At 45.8% G+C, this 18,441-nt stretch overlaps 1 protein-coding gene across 2 annotated transcripts in view; it reads left to right on the plus strand.

Annotated features, from left to right (window-relative positions):
• The first annotated feature begins 928 nt into the window (after positions 1-928).
• LOC132832471 (uncharacterized) overlaps positions 929-18,441 on the plus strand; it is a 40,509-nt gene continuing 22,996 nt past the window's right edge. The window contains exons 1-3 of one of the 2 annotated variants that reach the window (XM_060850502.1): positions 929-1,034; positions 13,961-14,132; positions 14,282-14,393. The gene's annotated coding sequence lies outside the window, so the exon portion shown is untranslated. Of the gene's footprint in view, positions 1,035-13,960; positions 14,133-14,281; positions 14,394-14,626; positions 14,663-18,441 lie in introns of those variants that run through there. The other variant, XM_060850503.1, reaches the window with a different exon arrangement.

Raw genomic sequence — 18,441 nt, forward strand, 5'->3', positions numbered from 1 at the left:
GAGAGATAATGCTATGAATAATGGTGACAGTTGTAAACCATGAGCCTTTTGAGCTTCCTGTGCAATGATTATGGAGAAGCAGAGTGAAGGTGGTGGCACTCACACCAGCAGAGTAAAGAATATCAGCAACTTTCTTCCAGCACTGCTGTGCCTTTATATGATTGTACAAAGTGGAACTGACTTGGGTGACTGCATTAATCCAGGCTCCCTGGATCTGGGGGCAAGGCCTCCTTTATCAGTCAGCAGGATACATCACTGCCCTCCTCTCTACTGTCTAGTCCCCCAGCAAAGGATTCTGGGTAATCCAAGATGGAGGACAGGAAAGCTTTCTGGCTGTAAGAGCTGCTCCTTTTTGTGAAGTATTTTAGGTGTTGGAGGTGATTTTCTCGAATTCCAGGAGCAGCAATTACTGTTTTATTTGCTGTTGCATTGTTTTGGAACTTTGGGGGGAAAAAAAGTCAAAACAACAGCAGTTTTTAAAGGGAGAAGAACAGACAAAGGAAGCACATGGTGAGGACATTGCAGGGGGGAGGGAGAGAGAGAGAGAGAGAACCTGCACAGTACTGCCTTTGCTGAATTTGAATTCATGTGTCGCTGGACATCGGAGTGCGTCTGGGAAAATTAACAAACAGTGAATTTCACAACTAAACTTGGAGGAACCTGTTAACTGCCAGAGGATGTGGTGGAGGCTGGTACAATTGCAACAATTAAGAGGCATTTGGATGGGTATATGAAAAGGAAGGGTTTGGAGAAATATGGGCCGGGTGCTGGTAGGTGGGACTAGATTGGGTTGGGCTATCTGGTCGGCATGGATGGGTTGGACCGAAGGGTCTGTTTCTGTGCTGTACATCTCTATGACTCCATGACTCTCTAACTCCAGGTCCCTGTCAATGAAGCTTCACATCCTCATTGGAGCAGAACAGTGAGAGGGCAGTCTCAGGCTTCGAGGTTTTGAAGTGTTGGGGAACTGGATGTTAAACATGACTCCAGCATCGAAGCAACTCAAGGCCCCTGTGCAGTGGTAATTATCTCCGGTAAGATCCGAAAGCCCAAAAGGACATCTAACTGTTAATTAATGAACAGCAAAGCATAGAATTGTACAACATAAGTCACCGTGGGTTATGGTGGGAAATTCATCAAGAAACCTCCGGAAAGCTATACACAGCTTCAAAAGGAGAAGCTTCAGCCCCGTAACCTGTTATTGATCATCTCCACTTCCTTATCTCTGAGGTATTTAATTTAGAGATCCCCATCTCTTTTCATATTTCCTCCTGGATTCATATCGTCCATTCTGTTACAAGTGACCCCTCTATTCTATCGGCATGATCTCTCAATTGGAGCCAGTCAGTTTGTATGCCGTCCGGCCGAGCAACTGACCCAATCCCAGGGCCCTGGGAGACACTCCTGAGACCAGCCCTTATACCACCCCCCCCCCCCACCCCGTCTGACTCTTACCCGTGGCAGATCGAAATAGTCGAGACACACAGATGAGGTTCTCAGTGAAGTTTATTCAACCTTGCAAGATCGGGTGTGCGGTCCCGCTGGCACATACACACTGAGTTAATTACAGCCATAACATTTATACCTGGTCTTCTTTGCTTATGAGTCATAACTGCGCGCTTGTAAACTCTTGCTAATGCGGTTCCACAATTACAATACGACCTTTGTAATTACAATATCTTGTAAACTCTTGCTAATGTGGTTTCGCAATTACAATACGACCTTTGTAATTACAATATCTTGTAGACTCCTGCTAATGTGGTTTCGCAATTCAAGTAGTTTTCTCCCTATCAGCCGTTTTCAGTTACTGTGGTTTCTTTGTCTTGCAAAAGCACTGCTGCCTCCGCCAATGCCCAACCTTGATAGTTAACCCTTAACTGCAGAAATTTCATCACCCTCATCGATTCTGTAATATGGGAGAGTATTGATCTCCCCCCTTTATGTATGAATGGACACTGAGACCCCGTGAGATGACAGAATTCCCCAACAATTCTCCTGGAGGATCACAACCACCTGACTGGATTCTTACTTGCACAATCTCAAATCTGTCCCCAGGGGAGTTGGTGGTAACTTGGTACTGTCACGAGATTTGTAATCCTGAGGTTTAGGTTAATGTTCAGGGGACACATATTCAACTTAACCAAAGCAGCTGGTGGAATTTAAACTGCAAGAATAAATCTAGATTCTGAAGCTAATCTCGGTTGTGGTGACCATAGCAATTTTCATTGTTTTAAGAACCTATCTTTTCAGAAAGGAAATGGCCATCCACACCCAGAGTAGCCAAAATATGATTCCTGACTGACCTTCTTAATGGTCCTTAAACTATCCAGTTGGAATAGTCCGGGATGGAGAGCAAATGCTGCCTTATATGTATAATGTCTAAAGAGATGTAAATCTCCTGATCTTCATTCCCAGTGATCATAATTCTGAAAGATTGAACATAGTTATTGGTAAGGATAAGGCTGGTCCTCAGGTGAAAGGGCGAAACTGGGTAAAGGATAATTCCAAACGGATTTGGCAGGAATTGGAGAAATTAGATTGCGGGGGACTGTTTGATGGTCAATCCACATCTGACATGTGGGAAGACTTTTTAAGGCCAGTTGATCAGAATTCAAGACCAGCCTGTTCCTGTGAGGATGAAAAATAAGGATGACGAGATTTGGGAATCCCGGATGATAAGAAATATTGAAAGATTAGTTAAAAATGAGAAGCAAAGCATGTTACGTTTAAGAAACGTTTAAGATATCAGACAAAGCAGTTGAGAAGATAAAGGAAGTATAAAAGTATTTAAATAAGGAATTAGGAGCAATAAAAGGGGCCATGAGGTGTCCTTGGCAATCAGGATTTAGGAAAATCACAAAGCATTTTATACATATATTAGAAAGTGAGCAACTACGGAAAGGGCAGTGTGGGGGTTAATGGGGTGGGTCATCTACAGAGAGCCCAGTATGGGGGTTAATGGGGTGGATCATCTACAGAGAGCCCAGTGTGGGGGTTAATGGGGTGGATCATCTACAGAGAGCCCAGTGTGGGGGTTAATGGGGTGGGTCATCTACAGAGAGCTCAGTGTGGGGGTTAATGGGGTGGGTCATCTACAGAGAGCCCAGTATGGGGGTTAATGGGTTGGGTCATCTACAGAGAGCTCAGTGTAGGGGCTAATGGGGTGGGTCATCTACAGAGAGCTCAGTGTGAGGATGAATGGAGTGGGTCATCTACAGAGAGCCCAGTATGGGGGTTATTGGTTTGGGTCATGTACAGAGAGCCCAGAGTGAGGGTTAATGGAGAGGGTCATGTACAGAGAGCCCAGTGTGGGGATTAATGGAGTAGATTGTGTACAGAGAGCCCAGTGTGGGGGTTAATGGAGTAGATTGTGTACAGAGAGCCCAGTGTGGGGGTTAATGGAGTAGATTGTGTACAGAGAGCCCAGTGTGGGGGTTAATGGAGTAGATTATGTACAGAGAGCCCAGTGTTGGGGTTAATGGAGTAGATTGTGTACAGAGAGCCCAGTGTGGGGATTAATGGAGTAGATTGTGTACAGAGAGCCCAGTGTGGGGGTTAATGGAGTAGATTGTGTACAGAGAGCCCAGTGTGGGGGTTAATGGAGTAGATTGTGTACAGAGATCCCAGTGTGGGGGTTAATGGAGTAGATTGTGTACAGAGAGCCCAGTGTGGGGGTTAATGGAGTAGATTGTGTACAGAGAGGCCAGTGTGGGGGTTAATGGAGTAGATTGTGTACAGAGAGCTCAGTGTGGGGGTTAATGGAGTAGATTGTGTACAGAGAGCTCAGTGTGGGGGTTAATGGAGTAGATTGTGTACAGAGAGCCCAGTGTGGGGGTTAATGGAGTAGACTGTGTACAGAGAGCTCAGTGTGGGGGTTAATGGAGTAGATTGTGTACAGAGAGCTCAGTGTGGGGTTTAATGGAGTAGATTGTGTACAGAGAGCCCAGTGTGGGGGTTAATGGAGTAGATTGTGTACAGAGAGCTCAGTGTGGGGGTTAATGGAGTAGATTGTGTACAGAGAGCTCAGTGTGGGGGTTAATGGAGTAGATTGTGTACAGAGAGCTCAGTGTGGGGGTTAATGGAGTGGGGTACATCTTAAGATCAGCCAAAATAGGAACAGAAGGAGGTCATTCGGTTCCTCCTCCATTCAATACGATCGTGGTTGGTCTGACAATCTTCACATTAAATTTGTTGCCTTTTTCACATTACTCTTAATCTCATCCTGATCAAGAAACTATCTCAGCCTGAAAAACCCACAAGGATTCTACCCCACAGTTGTCTGTAGCAAGGAGTTTCAAACTCCCCAAAGCCTCTGAGAAAAGAAATGTCTCCTTAATTTAAATTGGAACCCCTTTCATTCTGAGACAATACCTTTTGAGTCCTCAGCTCTCTCTTGAGGGAAACTTTCTTTCAGCATTGATGATGTGAATCTCCTTAAGAATGGTACATGTGACCATGTGATCACCTCTCATCCCTCAAAACTGCAGGGAGAAGAATCCCAACCTGGTGAAGCTTTTCTCATAAAACAATTCTTCCATACCAGGGATTATCCCAGCAAACCTTCCCTAACCTGCCTCCAAATCAGTGATATCTTTCCTTAAATCAGGGATCCGAAACTGCTTACCCTGCTTCAGTGATCCCACAGCACTATGTACAGTTGCATTTAGACCTCTCAACTCTTCGACTCCAAGCCCCTTGAAACAATGGCCAGTATTCCATTTACCTTCCTGATTACCTGCTCTTCCTGTGTGCTCGCTTTCTGTGTTTCCTGCACAAGGATCCCTTAGCGTTCTGCAGTTTTTCTCCATTTAACTGATATTGTGTTCTTTTGTCCCCCTTCCAAAATGAATACGTTCACGTATTCCCACGTTGTACTCCTTTTGTCCACTTATTTATTCTTTTGATATTTCTCCATCAAGTCTATATCGCAACTTGCTTTCTCATTTCATGTTCATGGGAGATAATGGTTGTGTAGAGAGCCCAGTCTAGGGGTTAATAGAGTCGGTTATACAGAGAGTCCAGTCTTGGGGGTTAATGCAATGGATGTGAAATGAATCATCTCAGACTGCCTCCATGTGAGCTGATTGCAGTTCACTGCTTAATTCATCAAGAGGATCCGTCCACACAGACCCTACTGCTGTTCACCATCATGTCAAAAGGAGCATTAAGCTTGAACCTTATTAAAAGTGGACATTTAAACAGCCATCAGTTGAAAGAGTTACCGAAAGCCTTGGAATCATAGTTCAGTGAGTTAATGTACTTTTATGAAGAGAAATGACTCCTCCACAGTGGGAGGACGAGGCTGATGTGATTTCACAAACTGAGGGGCAAAGTGAATATTTTCATGAAGACAAAGGAAAAAGCTGCTTCTGACCTGAGTGAGAGCAAGTGACTGTGACACTGGGCAGTACCTGCCTGACCTCAGTGTCACATTGCAAGTTCCTAATCATCCTCATGTTTTTGCAAGGTTTGTGAAGGTTTGTAGCTCAGGTTGAGGTTTAGGGTGTAGGTTTGCTCGCTAAGCTGTAGGTTTGATATCCTGACGTTTCAGTACCTGGCTACGTAACATCATCAGTGGCGACCTCCAAGTGAAGCGAAGCTGTTGTCTCCTGCTTTCTATTTATATCTTTCTCCTGGATGGGGTTCCTGGGGTTTGTGGTGATGTCATTTCCTGTTCGTTTTCTGAGGAGTTGATAGGTGGTATCTAGATCTATGTGTTTGTTTATGGCGTTGTGGTTGGAGTGCCAGGCCTCCAGGAATTCTCTGGGATGTCTTTGCTTAGCCTGTCCCAGGATAGGTGTGTTGTCCCAGTCGAAATGGTGTTTTTTTTCATCCGTGTGTAGGGATACGAGGGAGAGAGGGTCATGTCTTTTTGTGGCTAGCTGGTGTTCGTGTATCCTGCAGCACAGATGAATTTCAGAAAACAGAGGAGAACCATCTATACAACGTATTCAAGAAGAACGGATACTCAAAAAATACAGTGCGCAGATTCCTCAGGAACAAACCACGACAAGCAGACCAAACACAGCCAGAAACCCTAACCACCTTACCTTACTTCAAAGAAATTTCAGAAATGACAGCCAGACTACTAAGACCCCTCGGAATCCTAGTAGCACACAAACCCACCAACACTCAAACAAAAACTAACAAACTTTAAAGACCCAATACAACCCATGGACAAAACCAATGCCATCTACAAAATTCCATGTAAGGACTGCCACAAACACTACGTAGGACAAACAGGAAGAAAGTTAGCCACCAGGATACACGAACACCAGCTAGCCACAAAAAGACACATCCCTCTCTCCCTCATAGCCCTGCGAATCCAGCTCAGATTAGATTTAAGCTGCCACATCCAGTCCTGATGGCAGTGACTAATTCAGCAACTCACTGGCAGAGGAGACTGTACAAATATCCCATTGTCAATGCTGGGGGAGGCCAGCACATTAGCTGCTGCCTCCGATGCCTTTGTCAATGCTGGGCAGGCAATGAGTTTCCTTCCTTATTTTACACTTTGATAAGTTTGACCTTACTCATGAGACTATTCAGTGATTCTTTATTTGTTCAAGGATGTGGATGTCACGGGCAAAGTATGTATTTGTTGTTCATCATAATTGTCCTTAATTGAGTGACCATTTCAGAGGACAGTTCAGAGTCATCCCCATCTGTGTGTATCTGTAATCACATACACGACAGGCTGGGTGAGGATGGCAGATTTCATTCCTCAAAGAACAGTAAAGATTGAAGATATCTTTTTCCCACAATTGGCATCCGTAGTAATTTGTCACCATTCTGATACCAATTTTCAATAGCAGTTTTTATTAATTGAATTTAAATTCCATCCATTAAATCCTGTCAGTTTTTAGCCTATATCCCAGAGAAGTATCCTGGGCTTCTGAGCAATTAGTCCAATGATATTAGCACTTCACCAGTGTCTCCAAAAACAGGATAAAAACATTACTATCCAGGTCGTAATGCTGCTTATTGATTGGAGACACCCCAAAATAAACGGACAGTTGGAAGTATAACTTTTCAGCATCTTTCTGGGACTTGGAGGATGATTAGTGTGCCCCTGGTCATCACAGCTGCTTTCATCATTTTTTATGTGTTCGAACATCGTGCCCTCTCTTCCCAGTGAAACAGCCCAGACCCTCTTTAATCTCTAAGAAAGAAAACACCCAGGTTTGTTGTCAGACAGATGTCAGACAGGTCTCAGTTTCACCTTACCTTTGTCATACCTTAAACACACAGTCCCAAACAGTTGTAAAGTTATAAATCTGATGATAAATGGGACTGGCAATCCGTGAGAATAGCATGTGGTGGGATATCCCATGCAGGAATATTGTAGAATTACCTCGGGCATGCAGCAGATGAACAGCCCAGTGAATGCAGTTAGTTCAGACCAGTATTTGTGCTCCACTTGAGCCTGTCTGGAGATCCCTTCTCATCATTTTTGGTCAATATAGCCCTCTATACTCTTCTTCTTTTGATTGTCTTTTAACTTCCTGCTCAGTGCATCTGTGCTGCAACCACTCCCTGTGGAAGGGAGTTCCTTATTCCTGCCACTATCTGGGTGAGGAATGCCCTGTCAGATACCTTGGTGATGAGGGAATATTGACATCCTCTTATATTTCTTTTCCCCAAAGTGGAATTGTTTTTCTCAGGATCTAATTCATCAAACATTTTCAGAATTTTAAAGACCTCTATTAGATCAACCCTCAGCTCTTTTCAATAATAAACAAACACAGCTTGGTCTTCCTTGCCTGATTTGCACATCCATGTGAATCTGGCATTGTCCTTGTAAACTGTCTCTGCAAACTCTCCATCCATTTCATAGAATCCTTCCAGTGTGGAAACAGGCCATTCAGTCCATCAAGTCCACACCAACTCTCTGAAGGGTTCCTCAGCCAGACTCACCTCCCCCCACCCAACCCTATCATCCTGCATTTCCCAGGGCTAATCCACTGACCTTGCACACTCTGGGCAATTTATCATGGCCAGTCCACTTAAACTGCATATCTTTGGTCTGTGGGAAGAAACCACAGCCAGCCCACACAGACACAGGGAGAAAGTGTAAACTGCCACCAGACAGTCACCCAAGGTGGAATTGAGTGCTCTGGCACTGTGAGGCAGCAGTGCTAACCACTGCACCACCATGCCACCCCGGTGCTATTTCATAACGTAGTGACCAGAACTCTATGCAATATCCTCAGATATGACCACATTCCATGCTGTTTTTTCATAACTTCTCTAATTGTCAATTCTATGCCTCGACAAACATTCCACAGAGCTTGGTTTGTTTTTGTCAGGATTTTCATACTGCAGTGGTTTACCTATTGCCTGATATCGCTTTGCTGCACAATACAATTTAGATTCTTCATTTCAAATAATGTGTGGCTTCTTTATTTTAGTCTCCAAAATGCAAGCCAATCATCTCATGTTGCCAAGAACAAAGCTCTGGAATATAGCAATGCATCACAGTAGACCATCATATTTCTTTCTATTACTGCAAGGAAATACAAGTCTCCTGCTATAGGGGAGAGGAGGGGAGGGGGGGGGTAAGTGTGACAGTCCCCCAGTGTAAGTGCTGCCTTCAGATGTGAACGCACTTGGACATCTGTATGTCTGCTGAAGTCTAGCGGCCTGGGGAATTGCTTCCAGCCTGGATCCAAGATCTGCCCTGGTTCCTGCTGCTCACCATGGAGACCATTTCCCATCATGCTGTCTTGGTCATTGTGGGCAGGATTCCACCAGCCACTTGGGTCCAATATCAAAATCTATCGACCTCCCTGAGCAGGAGCTGGTAATCTTGGCAGCCCCTCCGAGCTATTCCTCACTTTGTCTCCTTTGTTACATTCTGCCTTTTTATTTATTTCAATATAAATATGGCTACGTAAAGATTTCAGCTTCAGTTGGTTTCACATTAAACAGATGCTTGCTTATATACAAACCTATGCTCTCGAACTCAACAATGCCTGATGTTGGTGAGTTTGTGGCTGGTATAGAAGCATAATAGAAAATTGCCCAATAGCAGGACAATCCACCCCAGCTACTTACTGCCCCATCAGTCCACTCTCAGGCCTCAGTAAAGTGACTGAAGGTGTCATCAAGCAGCACCCACTCAGTAATAACCTGCTCAGTGACACCAAGTTTGGGTTCCACCAGGGTCACTCAGCTCCTGACCTCATTCCAGCCTTGATTAAAACATGGATAAAAGAGTTGAATTCCAGAGGGGAGGTGGGAATGACAGACCCTGACATCAAGGTCACATTCGACCGAGTGTGACATCAAGTAGTCCCAGCAAAACTGGAATCCATGGTTATGAGGGAAAAATCTCTCTGGTGCTTGGAATCATAACAGGCACATAAGAAAGTGATCTGGTTATTGGAGGTCAGTCATTTCAGTCCAGAATATCTCTGCAGGAGTTCCTCAGGGCAGTGTCCATCTTCACATGCTTTATCAATGACCTTCCCTTCATTATAAGGTCAGAAGTGGGGATGTTTGCTGATGATGACACAATATTCAGTCCAATTCATGACTCCTCAGATACTGAAGCCATCTATGTTCAAATGCAACAAGATCTGGGCAATATCCAGGCTTGGACTGACAAGTGGAAAGTCAAGATTAGAATGGTGCTGGAAAAGCACAGCAGGTCAGGCAGCATCCGAGGAGTAGGAAAATCCACGTTTTGGGCAAAAGCCCTTTGTCAGGAATGACAAGTGGAAAGTAACATTCATGCAACACAAATGTCAAGCAATGACCATCTCCAATAAGAGACAATCTAACCTCTACCCTTTGACTTTCAATGGCATTAACAACATTGAATTCTCACTATCAACATCCTGGGAGTTATCATTGATCAGAAACTGAACTGGACACGCCACATAAATACAGTGTCTGCAAGAGCAGGTCAGAGGCTCGGGATAACACGGGCGGCACGGTGGCACAGTGGTTAGCACTGCTGCCTCACAGCACCTGAGACCCGGGTTCAATTCCCGACTCAGGTGACTGACTGTGTGGAGTTTGCACGTTCTCCCCGTGTCTGCGTGGGTTTCCTCCGGGTGCTCCGGTTTCCTCCCACAGTCCAAAGATGTGCAGGTCAGGTGAATTGGCCATGTTAAATTGCCCGTAGTGTTAGGTAAGGGGTAAATGTAGGGGTATGGGTGGGTTTCGCTTCGGCGGGTCGGTGTGGACTTGTTGGGCCGAAGGGCCTGTTTCCACACTGTAAGTCTAGTCTAGTCTAGTCTAGTCTAATAACGCCGTAAGTAACTCATGTCCTGATTCGCCAAGGCCTGTCCGTAATCTACAAGGCATAAGTCAGGAGTATGATGGAGTACTTTCCTCCTGCCTGGAGCTCCAACAACATTTAAGAAGCTTGACACCAGTCAGGACAAAGCAGCCTGTTCGATTGGCATTACAGCAAAGGGATCGTGATCAATTGGGCCAATGGGCTGAGGAGGAGCAGACGGAGTTTAATTTGGATGAAAGCGAAGTATTGTATTTTGGTAAAACAGACATAGGCCGGACTTGTACAGTTAATGACAGGGCCTTGGGTAATGCTGCTGAATAGAGAGACTGAGGGGCTCAGGTACATAGTTCTTTGAGAGATGCATCACAGGTAGACAGATTGGTTAAGAAGCCGTGTAACGCACTTGCCTTCATTGCCCAGACTATCGAGTCTCGGAGTTGGGATGTCATGTTGAGGTTGTACAGGACATTGGTAAGGACATTTTGGAGTACTGTGTTCTGTTATGTTCACTCTGCTTTGGGAGGGATATTATTAAGTTGCAGAGGATTCAGATAATGATTTATCAGGAAGTTGCAGGAGTGGCGGGTTTGAATTATAAGGATAGGCTGGATAGGCTGGGATGTCTTTTTACTGGAGCGTCGGAAGGTAAAGGGAGACTTTATAAAGGTTTATAAAATCATGAGGGACGTAGATAAAGTGACTAGCCTTTAGATGGGCGTGTTCAAAAGTAGGGTGCATATTTTAAGGTGAGAGGAGGAAGATTTAGAAGGGACCTGAAGGACAACTTTTTCACCAGCGCAGGGTTTATGTGTGGAATGAGCTACCAGAGGAAGTGGTAAATGCAGGTGCAGCTACAGCATTGAAGAGACATTTGGACAGGTACATGAATGGGAAAGGTTTGGAGGGCTATAGGCCAAATGCAGGTAGGTGGGACTAGTTAGTTTGAGAAACTTGGTTGGCATGGCCGAGTTGGATGGAAGGGTCATTTTCCATGCTATCTCACTGCCTGACTCTCTGTGACCACATTCATCTCGAAGCGTAAGGGCAGCTGATACATGGGAAATCCCACCACTTCAAGTTCCTCTCCAACCCACTCACCATCCTGATTTGGAAATATTTCACCAATTCTTCAGTCTCACTGGGTCAAAATCCCAGAGTTCCCCCCCCCCCAAGAGTATTGTGGGTCAAAGGAAGCACATGAACTACACGTGGGCAATAAATACTGACCCAGCCAGTGATACCCGTCTACCACAAGTGAATACAAAAGGCAGTGCATCACAGTTAACCATCACACGTTCATCTATCACTGTGTGTACAGCTACAGGAACAGTTTGGAAATGCAAGCCACCTGCTGCTGGAGGGTTATGTTTCCAGTCTCTCAGCACAGATGCAGGCTTCAGATGTGAAATCATTTAGACACATGAAATAATTCAGAGCCTAGCAACCTGGAGAATCTCTTAGAATAGAATAGACTATCCTTTATTGTCACGTGAACTCCAACACAGAACTACACAATACAGTGTAAAGCTTTTAACAGCTGCCTTTAATAGTGCCATCTTTATGTTTGGATGTCTCTGGAGAAGGAGCACGCAGTGTCTACCAGCACCCTGAGGTTTTCAGGGAGAGCTGGGTGCCACGGGGAGTGGAGTGCTTTATTTGCCCCTCCAACTCAATTTTGATTTAATCCCTGCCCCCCCCCACTTCACTTTTTTGACCATGCAGCATTGCCGTCTGAGAAGGGCACGACTTGTCATTGGCCACTTGGGCATTTCCTCTCTTCCTGGTGGTGGGAATTGAATAAAGATTTGTATAGCTGTTGTGTCACACACACACACACACACACACACACCATGGGTGCTGGGGGGACACAGGCTCTACCGCTGTTCGGCGGTGGGGTGGGGGAAATTAAAAAAAGGAGAAAAAGATAGTGCCAGCTTCGGTACAAGTATCGAGGTACAAATCTTGCACAGTGAATCAAAACAGTGCAGCTACACAGTAAAATGGAATGTAAGTGAGCGGTGAACAGTGAAGAAGCCCAGAATTATGAGAAATGACCATGAGAGCTGAAGTCCCAGTCCATGCCCACAGACTCCACAACACGAGTTCATGCTGCCTCCACGTGCCGGACTCCATCCAGGACTCACAGCAACGGCGCTCCAGGAATCGCCCATTCGCTCCACTCTGTGCCGGGACACAGCCCGTACTCACTCCATCCTGGGACACGGCCCGTGCTCACTCCATCCCGGGACACGGCCCGTGCTCACTCCATCCCGGGACACGGCCCGTGCTCACTCCATCCTGGGACACGGCCCGTGCTCACTGCATCCCGGGACACGGCCCGTGCTCACTGCATCCTGGGACACAGCCCGTGCTCACTCCATCCCGGGACACGGCCTGTACTCACTCTGTCCCCAGGACACGGCCCGTACTCACTCTGTCCCCGGGACACGGCCTGTACTCACTCTGTCCCCAGGACACGGCCCGTACTCACTCTGTCCCGGGACACGGCCCGTACTCACTCTGTCCCCGGGACACGGCCCGTGCTCACTCCACCCAGAGAGACGGCCCGTGCTCACTCCGCCCTGGGACACGGCCCGTGCTCACTCCGCCCCGGGACACGGCCCGTGCTCACTCCGCCCCGGGACACGGCCCGTGCTCACTCCGCCCCGGGACACGGCCCGTGCTCACTCCGCCCCGGGACACGGCCCGTGCTCACTCCGCCCCGGGCCCTGGGACACAGCCTGTGCTCACTCTGCCCCGGGATACAGCCTGCCTGCTTTTTTTTGTGCAAAGGGGAGGGCAGGGACTAAATCAAAATAGAGTTGGAGGGGGAAACAATGCACTCCACTCCCTGCGGAGCCCACCTCTCCCTGCACAACTCCAGGGTGTTCATGGACACCATGTGCTCCTTCTTCAAGGACACCTGGGCTCGAACGTAACCATGGAAGAGGGGCAGGCAGTCGCCCCTGAAGACCCCTTCCACGCCCACTGCCTGGACCTGTTTATGGCCAATTTGGCCAGGCTCAGGAGCAGACCCACAAGGAGGTCCTCGCACCTGCCCTACGGCCTGCCTGCTTCCTGCTTGAATCCATGATCTGATTGGTGCCTGCTGCTCAGTGCAGAGGGCATCTCCCATCATGCTCTCTTGGTGACTGTGGGTGGGGTTTCATCAGCCACTTGGGGCCAATATTAGAATCTATTGATCTCCTTGAGCAGAATTTATAAATCTTGGTCTTGGAACCCAGGGCCAGCACCCCACCTCCCAATACTCCTCACCTCTGAATGGTATTTAAATACAAACATAAAGATTTCTGCTTTGATTGGTCTCACAGTGAATGAATATTTGCTGACATCCATGAACCCATGTTCTCAAGCACAGCAGGATCTGAAGTTGGGAAGTTGGGGGTCAGATGGGGGGTTCAGGCGGTCATGGAGAATATTGCTGAACCAATGCACAGTCATCCAGAATGTGTCCCTGTTTTGTGCTGAACAGAGATTCCTGCTCTCATCCTTGTGTTCCCCATTTCTCTCTCACTACCTCATATTGTACAGCACAACTGACCTTTCTTCTGACATGTTTTGTGCTTCCTCTGTCATGTGGGGAGATGTTAAATCAGCAAACAAGAACTTTCACTATTGCTTGGAAATGATTCGGTATTCATTAAACCAAGCAGAACTTAAGTTTTGCTGAATCTCTTTGGTCTGTTGTAGAAAATGAAACTCTACAATCAACATTTCAGGAAAACGGTTACCTTATGTTGGAAGAACAGAGTTAAAGTAAAATGTTTTGACACCTCATTGCTGAATCTCGGAGACAGCAGCAGCACTTCCTGGACAAGTTCAGAAGGTTACTATCTGCAAACAGGATCATCAAGTGTCCACAGTAATTATTCCTTTCTTACATCTGATCACAGTGTTTTTCCACATCCCAATACCAGTTAACGTGAGACTTTAAGTCACTGAAACAATCAGAGACTGACTTCAATTCCCACCGAGGATGAGAGTCTGACCAGTGTTTCTGTTTTCTAACAGATACAATTATTACAGGAGCTGAGATCTCAGTGACAACCCTGGTCCATCCAGTCCGGATAGTGATTCTCCCACAGCTGGATCACAGACAGCTCAGTGAAACAGACTGCTGTTTGTAAGTGATGGTTATGGGGATGATCTTCTACATTATTCTGAGAAAGTGAGAGGGTGGCTGAATGTGATAAAAATCAGTGTAACAGTTTGAGATACCATTCAAGTGTTTGTGAAATATTTGTGGAAAAGTGTATAACTGTAAAGCATATATTATGCTTCAATGGATATGTGCTTGAGACAATCCGAAGTGAAAGCCAGTAAAACAGGAAAATGAGATATATCCATTGGATTCATCTTTTATACCTCCAGGTATGACCAGTTCATTTCCAGGTATGTAACTGTTGTTCCTCTCTCTGAGTTATTCTGGTTATTTAGTAACATCAGCTTCTGAGTTGGGGGCTGCTCCTGCGTTGTGATGTATTAAACATGTTGAATCAGTACATTGCACTTCTCTGACAAATGTGACTGAGAGACTTCAGTTTTCTACTAACACTGTATCTGTTCTTCTTCAACACCTTTAGTCTGCTCCTGAGCAGAATGCCAGCTTTTTGCAATTGTTGAATTTTCAACATTCTTCAATGTTGGCATTGTTATTCTGTCTGAATGTTTATTTCTGTGAAAAGACCATGAATCAGGAACGACCGACAGTTTTCCTGTTTTATACCAAGTGCTGTTGCTCCAGGAGGTGAGATCTTAGTGAAATCACTGCGTCTCTCCACCTACTACAGTGATTTCCCACAGAGCTGGAACTTCATGTATGGATGAGTAGAATAATTTCATCTCAAGGGATCCTGTTGAAAGGGAGTATAACTGTCTGAGTATGAGGGTTCCTGGTGTATTATTGTGAGACAGCAAGAGTGTATGTGAGTGTGACAGTTGTGTGAGTATATCTCATTAAGTGTGTATGTATGTGTGTGAGACAATGTTTTTGGAAATGTAAATGACATTATATTGTACTTCCATGTGCGCAAACTTTCCTATAAAAGTCGGAAAGTTATGTTGTCATCAGAAAGGACACTGGTGTAACCACATCTGCAGCTCTGGGTACAGTATTGGTCTTTCACGGAGGATGTAAAGGCATTGGAAAGAGTTCAGAGAAGGTTTACCAGACTAATACCTGGATTGGTCGGGTGACCTGATGACGAAAGGTTGGACAGGCTATGTCTGTATCTGCTGGAGTTGATATCTGCCTGTCAAGGCAACCTGATTGAAACAGATTCGATCCAGCGGGATCTTGACAGATTGATTTGGAGGCGGTGTTTTCTCTGAAGGGAGAATTGAGAAGGAGGGATGACTCCTTAAAGTGAGGGGGACGTTCATTGAAATCAAAGACCAGGTACATTTCTTTTTGTCTTGAAGGGTTCGTGAGGAACTGGAACTCTCTCACTGAAATGGCAGTGGAAACAACCCCTTGTGTATTTGTGAGTTGAAGGCAGAAGGATTCTTAGGGATAGAGAAAATTTTCCATGAAAAGCTGCAGAGAAGGAGGTGACAATGACCTGGTGCTGAGTTTCTGAGTGAGCACACACACAGAAATACAGCAGCATCCTGAAGCTCAGTGACAGAGTGTGGAGTGATTCTGATTAAAGGGGGTGGGATTGAGCAGTTTCCTGCCTGTTGTGTATAATATCTCCAAGGCAGGGTTTACTGACACCCACATTGCTTTGCAGCCTTACCTTCTCTCAGGAGCTGTCTCTGAGAGTTTGGGACTTTAGACCAATTTAAATCCTGGAAAGGCCACATTTGCTGACACCTGAGCGCATGCATTTAGACACAGTGAGTTCCAGGGGGATGGTGTGAGTAACTGGGAGGGTGTTCAGTTATGGGGATGGGGGTGGGTGAGCTGAGTGATTGGATGCTTTCTATGTGTGCGGTTGGTAGAGATCAGTTTTATATCTAAGTCAGTAGTTAGAGCTGGTTTAATTCCCTCTGTATTTTTCTGGCTAAGGTAAGTCAGTCAGAACCCTCTAATGTCCCCAAAACCCGCTGAACAGTCGGGACCTTTCCCACTGGGTTTGTATGTTATGCAGAGACCCTCTGATATTCAGTCTCCTGGGCAGTTCCCGCACAGTCAGTGCATTCCCTCTTTCAGGAAGTTCCAGTGAGTATCTTCCCATGTCTCCCCTTGAATGTTGTCCTGATCAGTTGCTGTGGGCGAGTGTCTAATGGCAGGGATTCTGGAGAGATCAGTCCTTCCAATCAGGAATTCTGGGCTGGGAATTCAGTAGCTGCAGGAGGTGGCCATTCAGCCCTGAAGATCATGGCTGGTCTGACTGAAGCATCAGCTCCACTTTGAGATCAGCCACATGATCAGATTGAATTTGTAGAGTAAATCAATACATCGCAATTCAAACTTCCTGGGGAATTACGGACTGGCTGTGTATTGTGTCAGGATTTCCAACAGCAGCATGGGATGAGGTTTTCCCTGATATCGGAGAATGGGATTGTTGTATATTTGATGAGAGATTACCGAATCGACAATAAGTTTGAACAAGAAGTGGTTTGTCACATGTTGAGGATCTGTAGACAGCCTTCCATGTGGACCACTGTCTCCATTGGATCCAACATAGAAACCCTACAGTATGGGAAACAGGCCCTTCAACCCTTCACATCAACCCTCTGAAGAGCATCCCCCTCCCAAACCCATTCCCCATTACTCTACATTTAACCCCTGAATAACCTACACATCCCTGCACATCATGGGCAATAATCTTTGGATTGTGGGAGGAAACCAGAGCACCCGGAGGAAATACATGCAGACATGGGGAGAATGTGCAAACTCCACACAGTCTCCCAAGGGTGGGATTGAATCTGGGTCCCTGGCGCTGTGGGGCAGCAGTGCTAATCACTGAGCCACCGTGCCACCCCTAGAATCTATGGTGCATCTCACAAGTTGCTCTCTCTCTCTCTCTCTCTCTCTCTCTCCCCCCCTCTCTCTCTCGTGGTCTCATATCTCCACAGTTGGAGGTGTTACTCACACTGTACCAGAGAGTGACCCTTTCAAACCTTTGATCAAGGGCAGGGATTTTCTTTTAAACATGTTTGATAATTAGTCAAAGGAAAGTTCTGGAATGTGCCTTTGTAAAAGAAGTCAGGAGAAAGAAGCAGTTGTTTTTTGTTGCGGTTCATCCAGAGCAACTCGATGAAGCAGGACTCTGTGCTCTATGGGCTGTTCCCTGGGCCACACACTGAGACAAATGTTGAGCGTACCTGCAGGACCATCAATTCAGTGAAAGATCTCTTTGGGGCCTTTGAGTTGCCCCTGACCAAGTGTTGCTGACTGGCATATTCCAAGGTCCAAGGACTATGTGCTGAGGGATCACTAAAGCTTGAGGCAGATGCTGTCAAGGCACAGTGAGGAAAGACCACTGTCTGAGGTCTTTTTGCCAAAGTTTAATGGGGGTTCGTTCAGTTACCAGGCCCGCTGGTGCTTCATATGCAAGTTTTTATAGTCTTGTACAGTAAGAGATACCTTTGGTTTATTTGTTGGATAGTATCAAACTCCAATGTTTGTTTTTTCCTTCACATGCTGTTTTATAGAACAGAACTGTATTTGTGATTATGTGTGTATAAAGAGGTTTTTTTTATGAGTAAAGCATACTTTTGAATGAGAACATATAAAAGGCCTAATGCCTTGGTTGAGGCTGTGTCTGGTAGAATATATCTCCCTATCCTTCACAAAGATGTTGTTGATGTTATACTGCCAGAGGAGGTAGGTAAGACCCGGGCTGGACGGCAAGTTGAAACAGTTATGTTAGAAAGGCTGGGCTGTAATTTATGTTGATAAATCATCAGGACCGAATGATTTTGCATCCAAGGTTTCTGATGGAAGACAGTAGAAATTGCAGAGGCTCTGATCAGTATTTCTCAATCTCTACAAAGACATTGAGGTGCCAGAAGATTGGGGAATTGTAAATGTTTCTCTAGAAGCCCAGAGATTCAGAATGGTTATGGTGTAGAAGGAGGCCCTTCAGCCCATCCTGTTTGCAATGCCTCCCTGTTCAGTCTAACTTATCTCCTGCCTTTTTCCCATATCTCTGCACATTATTTCCATTCAAACCATCCGATACCCTCTTGTCTGTCTCAATTAATCCCGTCTCCACCATACT

This window comes from Hemiscyllium ocellatum, chromosome 35 (genome assembly GCF_020745735.1).
Source record: "Hemiscyllium ocellatum isolate sHemOce1 chromosome 35, sHemOce1.pat.X.cur, whole genome shotgun sequence".
NCBI lineage: Eukaryota > Metazoa > Chordata > Chondrichthyes > Orectolobiformes > Hemiscylliidae > Hemiscyllium > Hemiscyllium ocellatum.